Source organism: Lithobates pipiens, unplaced genomic scaffold (assembly GCF_037356315.1).
Source record: "Lithobates pipiens isolate NorthernLeopardFrog02 unplaced genomic scaffold, aLitPip1_a1.2 Scaffold_19, whole genome shotgun sequence".
Lineage (NCBI taxonomy): Eukaryota > Metazoa > Chordata > Amphibia > Anura > Ranidae > Lithobates > Lithobates pipiens.
Genome location: NW_027507764.1, coordinates 36,053,997 through 36,072,872, shown reverse-complemented (window position 1 = coordinate 36,072,872; position 18,876 = coordinate 36,053,997).

Genomic DNA, 18,876 nt, shown 5'->3' with positions numbered 1-18,876 from the left:
TATTTATATAAAAGTATACATTTATTTAAGACAAAAAAAATCATCATTAAAATGGTCCTATAGAGGGAAATATACAATACACAGTATCAGATCTCTGAAGAGGAACTAGACACTTGGACGCATGTCCACCCAGAGAGGAGAACCATAGATCTTGTCCTATGTCAGATCAACCTCGACATGTTTCGCTGTGTGACCGCTTCTTCAGGAGTATACTTCAGAGGATAATGTGTGTGAACATCCCTACAAAAAACACATAATAGATGATCAAATTAGGGAACACACAACATATATGTATAGCACGGATTAGAACATGTGTGGGGGGCCAAGATCGGTTCTGCCTTAGAAATTGGCAGGTTCACGGAGCTCCGCTTGGTTATCCTGCTATCCACAGCATCCTGCACTCTATAGCCGGCAAATACTCACGCTACTTACTTGACTGCCTTCCCGGCAAGCTAAGCACTATGTCGCCGTCAAAATCACAGAAAGCCGCGGCGGCGAAATTGGCACAGTACCGCCATAGAGAATCGGCTGGGCCTGGGGAAGATGGCGGCGGGGAACAGGAGGAGGAGGTGCGGCCTGCTGGAAATACTGCTCTGCTCCTTGAGGCCATCACCCTATGCCGCACTTTGCTTACCTCTCAGATTGAGGAGGTTAAGGTGGATATATCTCACCTTCGCCAGGATTTTCACAAGCTCCGTGACCGAGTGAAAGCAGCTGAGAATCGCTTGAGCGCCGTGGAAGATGCGTTACCACCGTTGCACATCGAGACTGAAGGCCTGCAGCAGCAGATACAGCAACTGTTCTCCAAACATGATGAAATGGAGAACAGGCTCAGGAGATGCAATTTGAGGCTCATTGGCTTGCCTGAGGGAGCTGAAGGGAAAGACCCGGCTGGGTTCTTAGAAAAACTACTAATTGACACCTATGGCAGAGAGGCATTCTCCCCCATGCTGGCGGTTGAGAGAGCCCACCGCATGCCGCCTAGGGGGCCCCACCATGCACATTTATAGCCAAGATGCTTAATTTTAAGGACAGAGATATGGCACTGAGACTAACCAGATTGAAGGGCAACATAGAATTTGGCAATGCCAAACTTGCACTTTTCCCTGATTTCTCCTCAGAGGTCCAGCGCCGCCGCCGCACTTTCCTGGAGGCCAAGCGTAGATTGAGGATTCACAATTACAAGTATGCCATGATCTTTCCGGCTAGGTTGCGTGTGGAACGTGATGGGAAAGTGTCCTTTTTTGATGCAGCAGAGGAAGTGCTTACTTGGCTAGAACATCGCACGGCGGTGGCGAGGAGGGACTGAAGCTGGAGTGAGTATGTTGTTATCCTCCATTTTTACAGTTGGGCTGTTTGACCCGCTCTAATTTAGAACTATTTGCCCAGCCTGACAGAAGCTGAACTTTTCTCTTTTTTCCATGCCTGGATGCGTGGGGGAGGGGAGATGGTGAGAACTGACATTACATTCTGATGTTGTTTGCCATCTTTCTTGGCACATGAACAAATCACCCTGCCCACGCCTCATTATATGGAGATTTTACTGCAACATCCTTATAGATGCAATACAGTTTCCTGTAAATATTACTACACTCATTGTAGTCCTCTTGGGTAGTGATGGACGAACTTCCGACGGGACGTTTCGCGAACGCGGCCGATAGTTCGCGAAACGTAAAGTTCGCGGCGGGCCCCATTGACTTCAATGGGAGGCGAACTTCGCAAACCTTTAGGTCAAATTTGCAGCCACAAAATAATTATTAGCTGGGCAAACATAGTCCCACCACATGGCCAATGACATAATACATGTATGAGGTGAATTTGGGATCGATAACTACAAGCATTCTTTTTTTATATGGGAAATTGTTCTGACAATTCAGGACTGTGGAGCGCATGAAGGCAATGGAGGAGACGGAAGGTCAGGGACCAGAGTAGCCAAAGAAGAGGGTGCAGGAGATGATCACCAGCAGCGTGACATACAGCAATGACACCTGCACCGTGATAGAGTCATCTGACAGCAGCACCGTGATACAGAGCACTGACATCAGCAGCATGACATACAGCAATGACACCTGCACCGTGATAGAGTCATCTGACAACAGCACCGTGATAGAGAGCACTGATATCAGCAGCGTGACATAAAGCACTGACATCAGCACTGTGATATACAGCACTGACAGCAGCACCGTGATAGAGAGCACTGACATCAGAAGCGTGACATTAAGCACTGACATCAGCACCGCGATATACAGCACTGACAGCAGCACTGTGATAGAGAGCACTGACATCAGAAGCGTGACATTAAGCACTGACATCAGCACCGTGATATTCAGCACTGACAGCAGCAGCGTGATAGAGAGCACTGACATCAGAAGCGTGACATTAAGCACTCACACCAGCACCGTGATATACAGCACTGACAGCACCACCGTAAGCAGCCCCAGGAGTAAGTCAGCACAGCACAGGGATGGTGTGATCCCCTCATAATAAGCAGGCCCAGGAGAAACTCAGCACAGCACAGGGATGGTGTGATCCCCTCATAATAAGAACCCCCAGGAGGAAGTCAGCACAGCACAGGGATGGTGTGATCCCCTCATAGTAAGCAGGCCCAGGAGAAACTCAGCACAGCACAGGGATGGTGTGATCCCCTCATAAGCAGCCCCAGTAGAAATATGACACCGCTCAACCTCTTCAAAGAGGAGGGTAGGGGCATATAGTACGGTGTGCTTTTTTGGGACAAGGAAGTGAGCCAAATGAAGAAAGAAGGTCTGTGTGCTTGATTAAAAAAATAGTTTATAGACATATACATGGTCTACTGGTCACATGTGTTGAATTCCTCCGAGATCCATGCCTCATTCATTTTTAGAAATGTGAGGTAGTTAACACTGTCGTGAGCTAGGCGAGTACGCTTATCGGTCACGATCCCCCCTGCTGCGCTGAACGTCCTTTCGGACAGGACACTGGACGAAGGGCAAGCCAACAGTTCGATTGCAAATTGGGCAAGCTCTGGCCAGAGGTCAAGCCTGCCCACCCAGTAGTCCAGGGGTTCATCACTCCTCAGAGCGTCCACATCGGGCGTTAACCCAATGTAGTCGGACACCTGATGGTCTAGGCATTCCCTGATGCTGGATCCGGATGACACCTGTCGATGGGTCAGCTGAAAGAATGACCTCATATCCGAAGTCACCAACACATCTTCAAACCGGCCTCTTCTTGCAGGCGCTGTTGGATTGGTACCCGCAAATCCTTCTCTGGGAGTGGGAATTGCTCCTCTGCCAGCGCACGCAAAAGCAGAATGCAGCATTTCTCGAAGCAAGGCCTGGAAGTGCTGCATTCTGACAGCCCTCTGCGACGGCGGTAACATTTCCGCCATTTTGTGTTTGTACCGGGGGTCTAAGTACGTTGCCACCCAGTACTGGTCCTTGACCCTTATGCTTTTTATACGGGGGTCCCTATTAAAACACTGGAGCATGAAGGCCCCCATTTGCACTAAAGTGGAAGCGGTGTGGTGGCCTGGCTCCTGCTCATCATCCAGGATAATGTCGTCCTCTTCATTCTCCTACCAATGAAGGACTGCTGCAGTATAGGGCAGCGTTCAGCAGTAGTGCACCTCAACCCTATGTATTGTGGACCGATAACAGTCCTTATAGAATAGCAGACTGCACCTCACTCAACCCTATGTACTGTAGCACCCTAGACCAAGTTACCAGTCCTTATAAGAACTTTTGTGGACCAAGCAGGTTGTGTGTGACTGATTAGCAGACTTTACGTCAGTCCCTATACAAATGAAGGACTGCTGCAGTATAGGACAGCAGTCAGCAGTAGTGCACCTCAACCCTATGTATTGTGGACCGATAACAGTCCTTATAGAATAGCAGACTGTACCTCACTCAACCCTATGTACTGTAGCACCCTAGACCAAGTTACCAGTCCTTATAAGAACTTTTGTGGACCAAGCAGGTTGTGTGTGACTGATTAGAAGACTTTACGTCAGTCCCTATACCAATGAAGGACTGCTGCAGTATAAGGCAGCGGTCAGCAGTAGTGCACCTCAACCCTATGTATTGTGGACCGATAACAGTCCTTATAGAATAGCAGACTGTACCTCACTCAACCCTATGTACTGTAGCACCCTAGACCAAGTTACCAGTCCTTATAAGAACTTTTGTGGACCAAGCAGGTTGTGTGTGACTGATTAGAAGACTTTACGTCAGTCCCTATACCAATGAAGGACTGCTGCAGTATAGGGCAGCGGTCAGCAGTAGTGCACCTCAACCCTATGTATTGTGGACCGATAACAGTCCTTATAGAATAGCAGACTGTACCTCACTCAACCCTATGTACTGTAGCACCCTAGACCAAGTTACCAGTCCTTATAAGAACTTTTGTGGACCAAGCAGGTTGTGTGTGACTGATTAGAAGACTTTACGTCAGTCCCTATACCAATGAAGGACTGCTGCAGTATAGGGCAGCGGTCAGCAGTAGTGCACCTCAACCCTATGTATTGTGGACCGATAACAGTCCTTATAGAATAGCAGACTGTACCTCACTCAACCCTATGTACTGTAGCACCCTAGACCAAGTTACCAGTCCTTATAAGAACTTTTGTGGACCAAGCAGGTTGTGTGTGACTGATTAGCAGACTTTACGTCAGTCCCTATACCAATGAAGGACTGCTGCAGTATAGGACAGCAGTCAGCAGTAGTGCACCTCAACCCTATGTATTGTGGACCGATAACAGTCCTTATAGAATAGCAGACTGTACCTCACTCAACCCTATGTACTGTAGCACCCTAGACCAAGTTACCAGTCCTTATAAGAACTTTTGTGGACCAAGCAGGTTGTGTGTGACTGATTAGAAGACTTTACGTCAGTCCCTATACCAATGAAGGACTGCTGCAGTATAGGGCAGCGGTCAGCAGTAGTGCACCTCAACCCTATGTATTGTGGACCGATAACAGTCCTTATAGAATAGCAGACTGTACCTCACTCAACCCTATGTACTGTAGCACCCTAGACCAAGTTATCAGTCCTTATAAGAACTTTTGTGGACCAAGCAGGTTGTGTGTGACTGATTAGAAGACTTTACGTCAGTCCCTATACCAATGAAGGACTGCTGCAGTATAGGGCAGCGGTCAGCAGTAGTGCACCTCAACCCTATGTATTGTGGACCGATAGCAGTCCTTATAGAATAGCAGACTGTACCTCACTCAACCCTATGTACTGTAGCACCCTAGACCAAGTTACCAGTCCTTATAAGAACTTTTGTGGACCAAGCAGGTTGTGTGTGACTGATTAGCAGACTTTACGTCAGTCCCTATACCAATGAAGGACTGCTGCAGTATAGGGCAGCAGTCAGCAGTAGTGCACCTCAACCCTATGTATTGTGGACCGATAACAGTCCTTATAGAATAGCAGACTGTACCTCACTCAACCCTATGTACTGTAGCACCCTAGACCAAGTTACCAGTCCTTATAAGAACTTTTGTGGACCAAGCAGGTTGTGTGTGACTGATTAGAAGACTTTACGTCAGTCCCTATACCAATGAAGGACTGCTGCAGTATAGGGCAGCGGTCAGCAGTAGTGCACCTCAACCCTATGTATTGTGGACCGATAACAGTCCTTATAGAATAGCAGACTGTACCTCACTCAACCCTATGCACTGTAGCACCCTAGACCAAGTTACCAGTCCTTATAAGAACTTTTGTGGACCAAGCAGGTTGTGTGTGACTGATTAGAAGACTTTACGTCAGTCCCTATACCAATGAAGGACTGCTGCAGTATAGGGCAGCGGTCAGCAGTAGTGCACCTCAACCCTATGTATTGTGGACCGATAACAGTCCTTATAGAATAGCAGACTGTACCTCACTCAACCCTATGTACTGTAGCACCCTAGACCAAGTTACCAGTCCTTATAAGAACTTTTGTGGACCAAGCAGGTTGTGTGTGACTGATTAGAAGACTACGTCAGTCCCTATACCAATGAAGGACTGCTGCAGTATAGGGCAGTGGTCAGCAGTAGTGCACCTCAACCCTATGTATTGTGGACCGATAACAGTCCTTATAGAATAGCAGACTGTACCTCACTCAACCCTATGTACTGTAGCACCCTAGACCAAGTTACCAGTCCTTATAAGAACTTTTGTGGACCAAGCAGGTTGTGTGTGACTGATTAGCAGACTTTACGTCAGTCCCTATACCAATGAAGGACTGCTGCAGTATAGGGCAGCGGTCAGCAGTAGTGCACCTCAACCCTATGTATTGTGGACCGATAACAGTCCTTATAGAATAGCAGACTGTACCTAACTCAACCCTATGTACTGTAGCACCCTAGACCAAGTTACCAGTCCTTATAAGAACTTTTGTGGACCAAGCAGGTTGTGTGTGACTGATTAGAAGACTTTACGTCAGTCCCTATACCAATGAAGGACTGCTGCAGTATAGGGCAGCGGTCAGCAGTAGTGCACCTCAACCCTATGTATTGTGGACCGATAACAGTCCTTATAGAATAGCAGACTGTACCTCACTCAACCCTATGTACTGTAGCACCCTAGACCAAGTTACCAGTCCTTATAAGAACTTTTGTGGACCAAGCAGGTTGTGTGTGACTGATTAGAAGACTTTACGTCAGTCCTTATACCAATGAAGGACTGCTGCAGTATAGGGCAGCGGTCAGCAGTGGTGCACCTCAACCCTATGTATTGTGGACCGATAACAGTCCTTATAGAATAGCAGACTGTACCTCACTCAACCCTATGTACTGTAGCACCCTAGACCAAGTTACCAGTCCTTATAAGAACTTTTGTGGACCAAGCAGGTTGTGTGTGACTGATTAGAAGACTTTACGTCAGTCCCTATACCAATGAAGGACTGCTGCAGTATAGGGCAGCGGTCAGCAGTAGTGCACCTCAACCCTATGTATTGTGGACCGATAACAGTCCTTATAGAATAGCAGACTGTACCTCACTCAACCCTATGTACTGTAGCACCCTAGACCAAGTTATCAGTCCTTATAAGAACTTTTGTGGACCAAGCAGGTTGTGTGTGACTGATTAGAAGACTTTACGTCAGTCCCTATACCAATGAAGGACTGCTGCAGTATAGGGCAGCGGTCAGCAGTAGTGCACCTCAACCCTATGTATTGTGGACCGATAGCAGTCCTTATAGAATAGCAGACTGTACCTCACTCAACCCTATGTACTGTAGCACCCTAGACCAAGTTACCAGTCCTTATAAGAACTTTTGTGGACCAAGCAGGTTGTGTGTGACTGATTAGCAGACTTTACGTCAGTCCCTATACCAATGAAGGACTGCTGCAGTATAGGGCAGCAGTCAGCAGTAGTGCACCTCAACCCTATGTATTGTGGACCGATAACAGTCCTTATAGAATAGCAGACTGTACCTCACTCAACCCTATGTACTGTAGCACCCTAGACCAAGTTACCAGTCCTTATAAGAACTTTTGTGGACCAAGCAGGTTGTGTGTGACTGATTAGAAGACTACGTCAGTCCCTATACCAATGAAGGACTGCTGCAGTATAGGGCAGTGGTCAGCAGTAGTGCACCTCAACCCTATGTATTGTGGACCGATAACAGTCCTTATAGAATAGCAGACTGTACCTCACTCAACCCTATGTACTGTAGCACCCTAGACCAAGTTACCAGTCCTTATAAGAACTTTTGTGGACCAAGCAGGTTGTGTGTGACTGATTAGCAGACTTTACGTCAGTCCCTATACCAATGAAGGACTGCTGCAGTATAGGGCAGCGGTCAGCAGTAGTGCACCTCAACCCTATGTATTGTGGACCGATAACAGTCCTTATAGAATAGCAGACTGTACCTCACTCAACCCTATGTACTGTAGCACCCTAGACCAAGTTATCAGTCCTTATAAGAACTTTTGTGGACCAAGCAGGTTGTGTGTGACTGATTAGAAGACTTTACGTCAGTCCCTATACCAATGAAGGACTGCTGCAGTATAGGGCAGCGGTCAACAGTAGTGCACCTCAACCCTATGTATTGTGGACCGATAACAGTCCTTATAGAATAGCAGACTGTACCTCACTCAACCCTATGCACTGTAGCACCCTAGACCAAGTTACCAGTCCTTATAAGAACTTTTGTGGACCAAGCAGGTTGTGTGTGACTGATTAGAAGACTTTACGTCAGTCCCTATACCAATGAAGGACTGCTGCAGTATAGGGCAGCGGTCAGCAGTAGTGCACCTCAACCCTATGTATTGTGGACCGATAACAGTCCTTATAGAATAGCAGACTGTACCTCACTCAACCCTATGTACTGTAGCACCCTAGACCAAGTTACCAGTCCTTATAAGAACTTTTGTGGACCAAGCAGGTTGTGTGTGACTGATTAGAAGACTACGTCAGTCCCTATACCAATGAAGGACTGCTGCAGTATAGGGCAGTGGTCAGCAGTAGTGCACCTCAACCCTATGTATTGTGGACCGATAACAGTCCTTATAGAATAGCAGACTGTACCTCACTCAACCCTATGTACTGTAGCACCCTAGACCAAGTTACCAGTCCTTATAAGAACTTTTGTGGACCAAGCAGGTTGTGTGTGACTGATTAGCAGACTTTACGTCAGTCCCTATACCAATGAAGGACTGCTGCAGTATAGGGCAGCGGTCAGCAGTAGTGCACCTCAACCCTATGTATTGTGGACCGATAACAGTCCTTATAGAATAGCAGACTGTACCTAACTCAACCCTATGTACTGTAGCACCCTAGACCAAGTTACCAGTCCTTATAAGAACTTTTGTGGACCAAGCAGGTTGTGTGTGACTGATTAGAAGACTTTACGTCAGTCCCTATACCAATGAAGGACTGCTGCAGTATAGGGCAGCGGTCAGCAGTAGTGCACCTCAACCCTATGTATTGTGGACCGATAACAGTCCTTATAGAATAGCAGACTGTACCTCACTCAACCCTATGTACTGTAGCACCCTAGACCAAGTTACCAGTCCTTATAAGAACTTTTGTGGACCAAGCAGGTTGTGTGTGACTGATTAGAAGACTTTACGTCAGTCCTTATACCAATGAAGGACTGCTGCAGTATAGGGCAGCGGTCAGCAGTAGTGCACCTCAACCCTATGTATTGTGGACCGATAACAGTCCTTATAGAATAGCAGACTGTACCTCACTCAACCCTATGTACTGTAACACCCTAGACCAAGTTACCAGTCCTTATAAGAACTTTTGTGGACCAAGCAGGTTGTGTGTTAGTGATTAGCAGACTGTACGTCAGTCCCTATACCAATGAAGGACTGCTGCAGTATAGGGCAGCGGTCAGCAGTGGTGCACCTCAACCCTATCTATTGTGGACCGATAGCGGTCCTTACAGAACAGCAGACTGTACCGCACTCAACCCTATGTACTGTAGCACCCTTCACCAAGTTACCAGTCCTTATAAGGACCTTTGTGGACCAAGTAGGTTGTGTGTGACTGATTAGCAGACTGTACGTCAGTCCCTATACTGCTGAAGGACTGCTGCAGTATAGGGCAGCGGTCAGCAGTGGTGCACCTCAACCCTATCTATTGTGGACCGATAGCGGTCCTTACAGAACAGCAGACTGTACCTCACTCAACCCTATGCACTGTAGCACCCTACACAGACCAAGTTACCAGTCCTGATAAAGAGCTTTGTGGAACAAGTGAGTTGTGAATGATTAGCAGACTGCAGCAGAAGGGCAGCAGTCAAGTATAACATTCTTTCTATATTTGGAAGAAAGAATATTATACGTGTACAAGCCTATTACCATACCACTGATACCAGTCCTGAAAAGAACCTTTGTGGAACTAATAGTAACAGCAACTCTTTAAACTGACCCTCACTGCCTGACACACTGCTTCCTTCCTGTCCCTATACAAACTGGCAAAAAAGAGGAGCCTGGAACAATTACTGGTTACTCGAATAGCTCTTTTGTGGACCTGATAGTAACAGCTAATGATGATGATGATGATGATGACTAATCTGGCTGTCCCTAAAATAGCAGCAGACACAGCGCTCTGTCCCTTTCTCTAAACTGACAAAAGACACTCAGGCTGCTGCAACAATCAGCAGCACAGCAAACCTATATACACCTAACACCTATACCAGTCCTGAAAAGAACTTTTGTGTACCAAATAGCTAGCGTTTTATCTGTCCCTACTCCACACAGCAACCTTTCCCTATAGTGACAGAAGAAAGAATGTAAAATGGCCGCCGGATCGGGTGTATTTATAAGTTAGGGGGAATGTCCAAGTGTCCATGTGCTGTCATGTCTCAATTGGCTGTCCTGTACCCCATGATGGATGTGTCATAAGGTCAAAGTTCCTTTACACAGTAAAAACACGGAAGTCCGCCGGGCGAACGACGCCAATAGTCCGCCGAACTGGCGGACCGCGAACAGCCGAAATTCGCCGCGAAATGTCCGCCGGGCGAACTGTTCGGCCATCACTACTCTTGGGGACCGGATGCTCTGCCTTATTATATCCGTGGCGGGAGCCGTGAGAGTGTGAGCATCCTACCTGACTTGTGTACCATGCAGCGCAATTTACCCCCACTTACAACCTGGATCCTGCTTTTTATTGTTAGTGGATGTGGCAGAATTATACTTATCTTAAAACATCCGTTATGTTGGAACCCTAGGATCCAAAACAGCAATGCCTTACTAACATTCCTCATTGTACTACAAGAAACCCTTTTGGGTCTGCATGGGTTCCGCCACTACACATACATTTCAGAATTTTGTTTTTTTATTAGACCTTGGGTCGGTTGTATTTGTTTGGTTTAGGGCTGATGCCCGCATCATTTTGGGAGGATGCAGGGCGGGGAGGGGGTGGGGGGAGCAGGGGGGGTAGTTCTACTAAGGGTTCAGACGGTTAAACCGATATGTGTGGTACAAAAAGCACGGAATGGGTATTATTACCAATGGTATGGTACACCCGGCTGGGTGACACCGAGGGTAATGTTACAACGAATGTGGGTGCATTGGACTTGTGGCACTGGGGTCCTTCCTGATGGGGGCGGGGTGCTCGGAGTTATTATCTGATGGCCTATTTCTTGATATATGTTTGGTATGAGTTATGGCGTCATTGAAGTTTCTTACATGGAACGTGAGGGGGCTGCGTGATAAAATTAAGCTCGCGGCAGCCTTCACGGTTCTTAAAAGGTGCAGAGTGGACGTGGTAGTACTGGTTGAAACCCACGTGGAGGGGAGACTTCAGATGGCGCTACGTCGCCCATGGGTGGGTTGGGGATATCATTCAACCTACACTTCCCACTCAAGGGGAGTGTCGGTATTGATAGCCAAAACGGTTCCTTTCAAACTAGGGGAAATTGAGACTGACCCGCTTGGTCGTTATGTTTTTATACATGCAAAGTTTTATGGTGAACCCATGCTTGTGCTGGCCTGTTATGTGCCTCCTCCATTCTGCACCTCAATTCTCTCAGCGGGTTTCTCCTTTATGTCAAGATATGCCGCAACACCGGCTGTGTGGCTGGGGGATTTTAATGCTACTATGAATAATTCCATGGATAGCTTGCATTCCTCCCATGTCAGGTCTGCCTCATCTGGAGGTAGTGCTTTGTCCAAATTAATGACTTCCTTCCGGCTGGTGGACACGTGGCGGCACAAGTTTCCTTCTGCTCGTGCCTTCTTGTGTTTCTCCTCCTCTCATGATACTCTGTCCAGGATAGATTATATTTTTGTCTCCCAGATTCTCACCCCGAGAATACTTGATGCATCCTTTGAACCCCGGACTTTGTGGGACCACAGTCCATATCAAATCACTCTGTGTGCCCCTGCGTACACCTACACGGGCGTGGCGCTTGAATCCCTTCTGGCTGACTCTCTTGCCTGAGGACGATGAGCTTGGGACGGAATGGGATACATTTTTTGCTGATAATGATCACTCAGCGAGTCCCTCGACTGTCTGGGAGGCCTTCAAGCTCCACGCACGTGCTACCCTAATCTCCCGCATAAACAAGATTAAGGAAAGGGCTATAGAAAGATTGGAGGTGGAGGTGGGGAGGCTAACTGAGGTGGAACAAAATCTTATGCAGGATCCTTCACCCGCTAATGCAGCACATCTAAGCCCTTGTACACACAGTCGGAGAATCCGTCGTAATGTGTCCTATCGGACCGTTTTGTCGTATAATCCGACTGTGTGTGGTCTGCATCGGACTGTTTCCGTCGGACCAAATTTTCCAACTTGCTGGAAATATTTTCCGACAAACTGGTCCAATCTAACATACTCCGATCATGTGTAGAGAATTCCGATCGGACAAAGTGCCACGCATGCTCAGACCAAATTCCTACATCAAAGCTATTGGCTACTAGCCTGAACGTAGTCCCATCGTAATGAAATAACGTCATCACGTTCTGAACGATTAGATTTTCCGACAACTTCGTCCGACCGTGTGTATGCAACAGTTTCGGGCAAGATCCGTCGGACAAAATCCGACGGACAGAATCCATCAGATTTGGTTGTCGGAATCTCCGACCGTGTGTACAAGGGCTTAGGCTTCAAACTAGAGTGGTAGAAACCATACAATAAGAAAAGGCTAAACGGAAACAATTTTTTCTTCGGCAGTCGTTTTTTGAACATGGGGAAAAGGCGGGCAAACTACTATCGTACCTGTCCCGTGGGGAGGATAGGGCCCCCAGTGGTTATCTCCTTGGGCGGCACTCTGTTGGCAGACCCACCGGAGGTGACACTTAAGTTTCAGGAATTTTTTTCTGAGTTATACTTGTCTACAGTACCCCCGGATGGCAGTCCTGTGGATGGGTTTTTGAGCATGGTGGAGCTCCCTCAGCTGACAGCGGAACAAGCCACTATTTTAGAGGCGCCGCTGACGGTGGATGAAATTACCACGGCCATTGCAGCCTTTGCACGCTCCAAGGTTCCGGGCTCGGACGGTTTGCCAATAGAGTTTTATGCCCAATTCTCTGAAACTCTCGCCCCTAAACTACTACTGTTATATAATCATCTTTTCCAAACTTCTGAGTTACCTGCATCTATGAGAGAAGCCACTATAGTCCTGATACCCAAACCGGGAAAGGATCCCCTACTCCCAGAATCTTATTGTCCGATATCACTGCTACAAGTAGACATTAAGATATTGGCGAAAGTCCTCGCCCTACGCCTTAATCAGGTTATACTTTCACTTATACACCCCGACCAAGCGGGCTTTATGCCGGGACACAACACGTCCTTTAATTTTAGGAGGCTCTTCATTAACCTACAGGCGGTGCATGAGGAGGTGGGTACGTGAGTAGTTGTGTCTCTTGACACGGCGAAAGTATTTGACTCTGTAGAATGGCCCTATTTGTGGAAGTGTCTACAGAGGTACGGGTTTGGTCCAAATTTTCTCAAATGGGTGCAACTCCTCTATCATGCTCCGAGGGCTAGAGTGGTGGCAAATGGATGGCCATCTTCGATCTTTAGTCTGGGTAGAGGCACGAGGCAGGGCTGCCCACTGTCCCCGCTCTTATACGCCCTAGCGGCAGAGCCTTTAGCCATAGCTGTTAGAGCAGACCCAGAAATCAGGGGACTGAAAGTGGGACATGTTATAGAGAAGATCAGCCTCTATGCAGATGATACGTTATTGTACCTCGCTGACTCAGACTCATCACTAGCGAGAGCACTCCTACTTATAGAGCAATTTGGAGCATTTTCAGGCCTAAAAATGAATTGAGACAAATCCCAGATATTGCCACTAGATGCCTTCCCCCCTGTGCAATCTTCTAGCAATCTCCCTCTGCAAAGAGTTGCTACGCTTAAAGAGGGATTCCACCAAAAAAAAAAGTATTAAAAGCCAGCAGCTATAAATACTACAGCTGCTGACTTTTAATAAATGGACACTCACCTGTCCCGGGTTCCAGCGATGCCGGCAGCCGAGGCCGATCGATCGCTCGGCCCTCGGCTGCTGCCACCACCATTCTAGGTGAGGGAATCAGGAAGTGAAGCGAATCGGCTTCACTTCCCAGTTCCCTACTGCGCATGCGCGAGTCGCCCAGCGCAATAGGAATTCTCCGCGCTGTCTCTGAGACCCGTGTGTGTCCTAGCAGACAGCGCGGCACGACAGGAAATGGCGTAGACTCCCACGGGAGTCTATGCCCGGAAGTGGGTGTAAATACCTGTCTTTCCACCCCCCTCCCCCCTGAAAGGTGCCAATTGTGACACCGGAGGGGGGGAGGGTTCCGATCAGCGGAGGTTCCACTTTAGGGTGGAACCCCGCTTTAAATACTTAGGATTGCACATCTCCAGGGACTCAAGGGATTATATTGCCCTTAATATTGAACCCCTTTTCACTATGATTAAAAGTAAAACACAGGCATGGTCCCGACTCCCCCTTGGAGTGTGCGGGCGCATTAATCTTATAAAAATGATTTTATTACCTAAAGTACTATATGTCCTCTGGCACTCCCCGGTCTATCTTTCCTTAAAATATTTTAGGAAACTAGAGGCTTTCCTGAGTGCATTTGTATGGGGCGGAATAGGCATAAACTCCGCTGGCAGGCTCTAAAATGTCCAACAGACAGGGGAGCCACAGCACTACCAGATTTTAACCATTATTACATTGCAGCGCAGCTGTCTCAATTTTTTCATCTGGATAAATCTGATAGGGAACGATTTATGACAATGCTCTGCCCCAATTGGGCCCAACAAACAGGAGACCCCCTGTATGCTATTACTGCGGGTTTGGGAGCCTCCGGTCTGGGTGGAACACATGCTCCAATCCTGCAACAGTATAGACGTATATGGGATATAGCTACCCTCAGATTGGGGATCCCAACATATAATGATTTTACTCCTTTATGGGCCAATAAACATATGCATGAAGTTCTTGCTTTACAAAGGCAGGAGGTATGGAGAAAGCAAGGCATATATTATTTACAACACTTACTTCTAGATGGGGCCCTAAAGACCTTTGGTCAAATGCGGGAGGAATTTGGGGTCCATGACAGATTGCAATTCTTATACTTACAGGTGCAACACGCGGCTTTGACGCAGTTCTCACGAGGGAGATTCCCACAGCCCACTCCCAATCCTATTATGTCCATAGCCAGAAGCGAAGACCCTAAGGGTCTTATCGCCTCCTATTACGCTATGGTGTCTGCCCCTGTAGCAAGCAAATGTGCATATGCCCCCAAATCACGCTGGGAAAGAGATCTAGGGCCCATTGAGGATGGTGAATGGGAAGAAGCGCTGGAGACATGCAGGGAAGTCTCCCCCAAATTGTCAGATAGATTGTCACAAATTTTTATAGTACACAGGGCCTACCTTACCCCTCTCAGAATCATAAGATATAGGAAAAACTTCCCGCTAATTTGCCCAATGTGTAAACTCAGTACGGGTAGCTTCTTCCACCTCCTCTGGTCCTGCCCCCGAATTCAGGGATTTGGTGAACAAGTAGTACATTTTTTGCATGATAATATGGGTACACCTGTGGGATTGGATCCCAAACAGTGTCTCCTGGGCATCTACCCCAAGGAGCCTGCTAGACACACCAAAACATTTATGCAGGAGACTCTGTTCTCAGCCAGAAAACTCGTTAGCAGAGTGGAAAGCGGACATTAATCTTACTCTGCCCTACAAAAAATGTATGTACAGCAACAGGGGCTGCCAAGCCAAATATTATAAACTATGGGACAAATGGCTAAATGATGCAGACTCATGTGGGTAGACAAGTGATGCATTTGCTGCCATGGGCCTGTTGGTTAGAATCGGGCTATATTCCTCATTTCCATGTCTGAAACATAGGTATTGCCCTCTTATGCGGTCACCATTGATTGATGTATGATATGTTGCAATGTTATACCATGTTGCATGTGCTTCTCATTATTGTATGTTTCCGTAATGTACACCGTGCTTTGACTGTCTGTACCTTGGTTTAACTTCTCGAGATCCGCGCTATAGCCGAATGACGGCTACAGCGCGGACCTGCTTTGCCGGGACTACGTCTATTGAAGTCATCCTGTGCACGAGCGGCCTGCGCTCTGTGATCAGCGAGTCTATGAGACTCGCCTGATCACGGATTGGAGCAAGGGGTCGATCCTGACCCCTTACCACGTGATCAGCTGTCAGCCAATGACAGCTGATCATGTGATCACAACACAGCCGGTAATCGGCTATTTTTCCTCCTCACACTGACAGCACGAGGAGAAAAAAAAAGCCGATCACCGGCGGCCATGATCGGGACATCAGTCCCGATCACGGTGAGCTGGGGACAGCTCATCAGTGCCCACCTGCCCCCTGCCAGTGCCACCAAAATTATGCCAAAAAGTGACACCCATCAGTGCCCGTAGTGCCACCCATCAGTGCCCACAGTGCCACCCATCAGTACCCACAGTGCCACCCATCAGTGCCCACAGTGCCACCTATCAGTGCCCACAATCTGCCTCGCACACACAGTGCTGCACCTCAGTGCCACATATCTGTGCCCATCAGTGTCATGTACCAGTGCCCATCAGTGCCCAGCAGTGCCACCTATCAGTGCCCATAAGTCCCATCTATCAGTTGTACCTATCAGTGCCCATCTGTGCCACCCATCCGTGCCATCTTATCTGTGCCCATCTTTGCCCACCAGTGCCGCCTTATCTGTGCCCATCATTACTGCCTTATTTGTGCCTATCGGTGCCACCTTATCTGTGCCTATAAGTGCCGCCTTAACTGTGCCTATCAGTGCCCACCAGTGCCGCCTATCAGTGCCCACCAGCGCCGCCTCATCAGCGCATTTCAATGAAGGAGAAAAATTACCTGTTTGCTAAATTTTATAACAAACTATTAAACATGATTTTTTTTATTTTTTTATTTTGCATGTTTTTTGTTTGTTTAGCAAAAAATAAAACTCCCAGCTGTAATTAAATACCACCAAAAGAAAGCTCAATTTGTGGGAAAAAAATGATAAAAATTTCATTTGGGTACAGTGTTGTATGACCACGCAATTGTCATTCAAACTGCATCAGCGCTGAAAGCTGAAAATTGGTCTGGGCAGGAGGGGGGTTTAAGTGCCCAGTAAGCAAGTGGTTAATAAAAACCGTTGTTTAAAAAAAAAAAAAAGAAATTGGCCGGTTCAAAATCCAGCTATCAATTCAGATAATTTATATGACACATAATCCCCAAGACATAAGCGTTCCCATGTATGTTGGATAATAGGAAATTACCAAGACTGGACCAATTCAAAGCAACAAGGCGTCTGCAGGCCCCGAAGGAGAAATATCTCGGGCGAGTGTGGAAGCCAGGTCATAATATGCAAATTAGACAAAGACTGTCAAGCATAAAGAATGTATATATGTGTATAATTAGGACCTCGCGTGAGTCACACTCATATAAAGTATACATAGAGCACAATCTGATATAGATCTATGTGTGTCTAAGCATACACACCCCTCTATAAGTCATAACTGATACACACCTGTTAGATGTTTGAACAGACATATGGGAGGCGTTGGGAGTATTGGAGGGACTTCTTCTCAGAGATGGGCTCATCAGATTTTAAATTAGGGACAAGGCCTAAAAAAGTATGTATATATTTATATATATATATATATATATATATATATATATACACATACACACATATATATCAGATAGTAAATAAATTCAGATATGAGGGAAAGAAAAATCACAAAGGAAAACATATGGCTGAGATTCCAATTTAACCACTTGCCGCCCTTAGTGATTTTTCTTTCCCTCATATCTGAATTTATGGCAGCCCGCCATATAGCAAAATGACGGATGCAAAGTGGTTTCAATAACCTGACCGGACGTCATATGACGTCTCCAGGATATTAAGCCACTGCGTGCATCGCGGCGATCGTTGTTGCGGTGTGTCACTCTGACAGAGAGACTCTTTACCACGTGATCAGCCGTGTCCAATCACAGCTAACCACAATGTAAACAGGAAGAGTCATTGATCGGCTTTTCCTCACTCCCGTTCCCGATCGGCTGCTCCTCTGATAGGGAGGGTCTGTGCTGATCGATTTATCAGCGCAGGCCCCCCCCACCCCCCCCCCCAGGATGCCCACCCAGGACCACCAGGGGCGCCATCAGGAGATCACCAGGGATGTCACCACCAGGTATGCTACCCTATGCCAATCAGTGCCCACAATGGGCATCACTGATTATTGTTTTGCACTGATTGGCATCCTTCAGTACTATACATTACAGTAAATCAGTGCCCATACATGCCCATCAGTGCCGCCTTATCAGTGCCTGTCAGTGCAGCCCCATCAGTGTCCATCAGTGAAGGAGAAAACATACTTATTTACAAAGTTTTGTAACCGAAACTTTGTTTTTTCAACATTTTTGGTCTTTTTTTATTTGTTTAGTTGGCTACCTCAGAGATTAGCCAGGATAGAGAAGAGCAAAGAACTCTCTCTGCTCAGAGCCGTTTGCCTTTCCCACAAGGCATCCAACACCACGACCACCACCCGGTAGACGGGTATGGAACCACAGGCAACAGAAGATCACACACTCGCCCAAGATAGCAGAGACCCCCCAATGGGCAAAATCAGAATCACAGTCATAAGGGCTTCAGACAAAGAAACGCCTTGAAAGGGGGATGATTAACAAACATAAAAAAAAATACCAACATAGTTATATGCAATAAACGATGTTTAGATAGAAATGGAGAATATAAACAGTAGTGTCAATAGAGCATATTAAGTGGGTTTGGAAAATATAGCAAAATCAAATCATGGAACAGATCATGGCACACCGAACACAAATCAGAAAGAGACTTCAATAGCAAAAGCAGGTATGGCTTCAGTAAACATTTAAACAGGAAGGAAGTAAAGGACGAGACAACGCAACATCCATGATCCCACCACAATAAAATTGAAGTAGTGAAAGGAGGAAGCCAGGAGT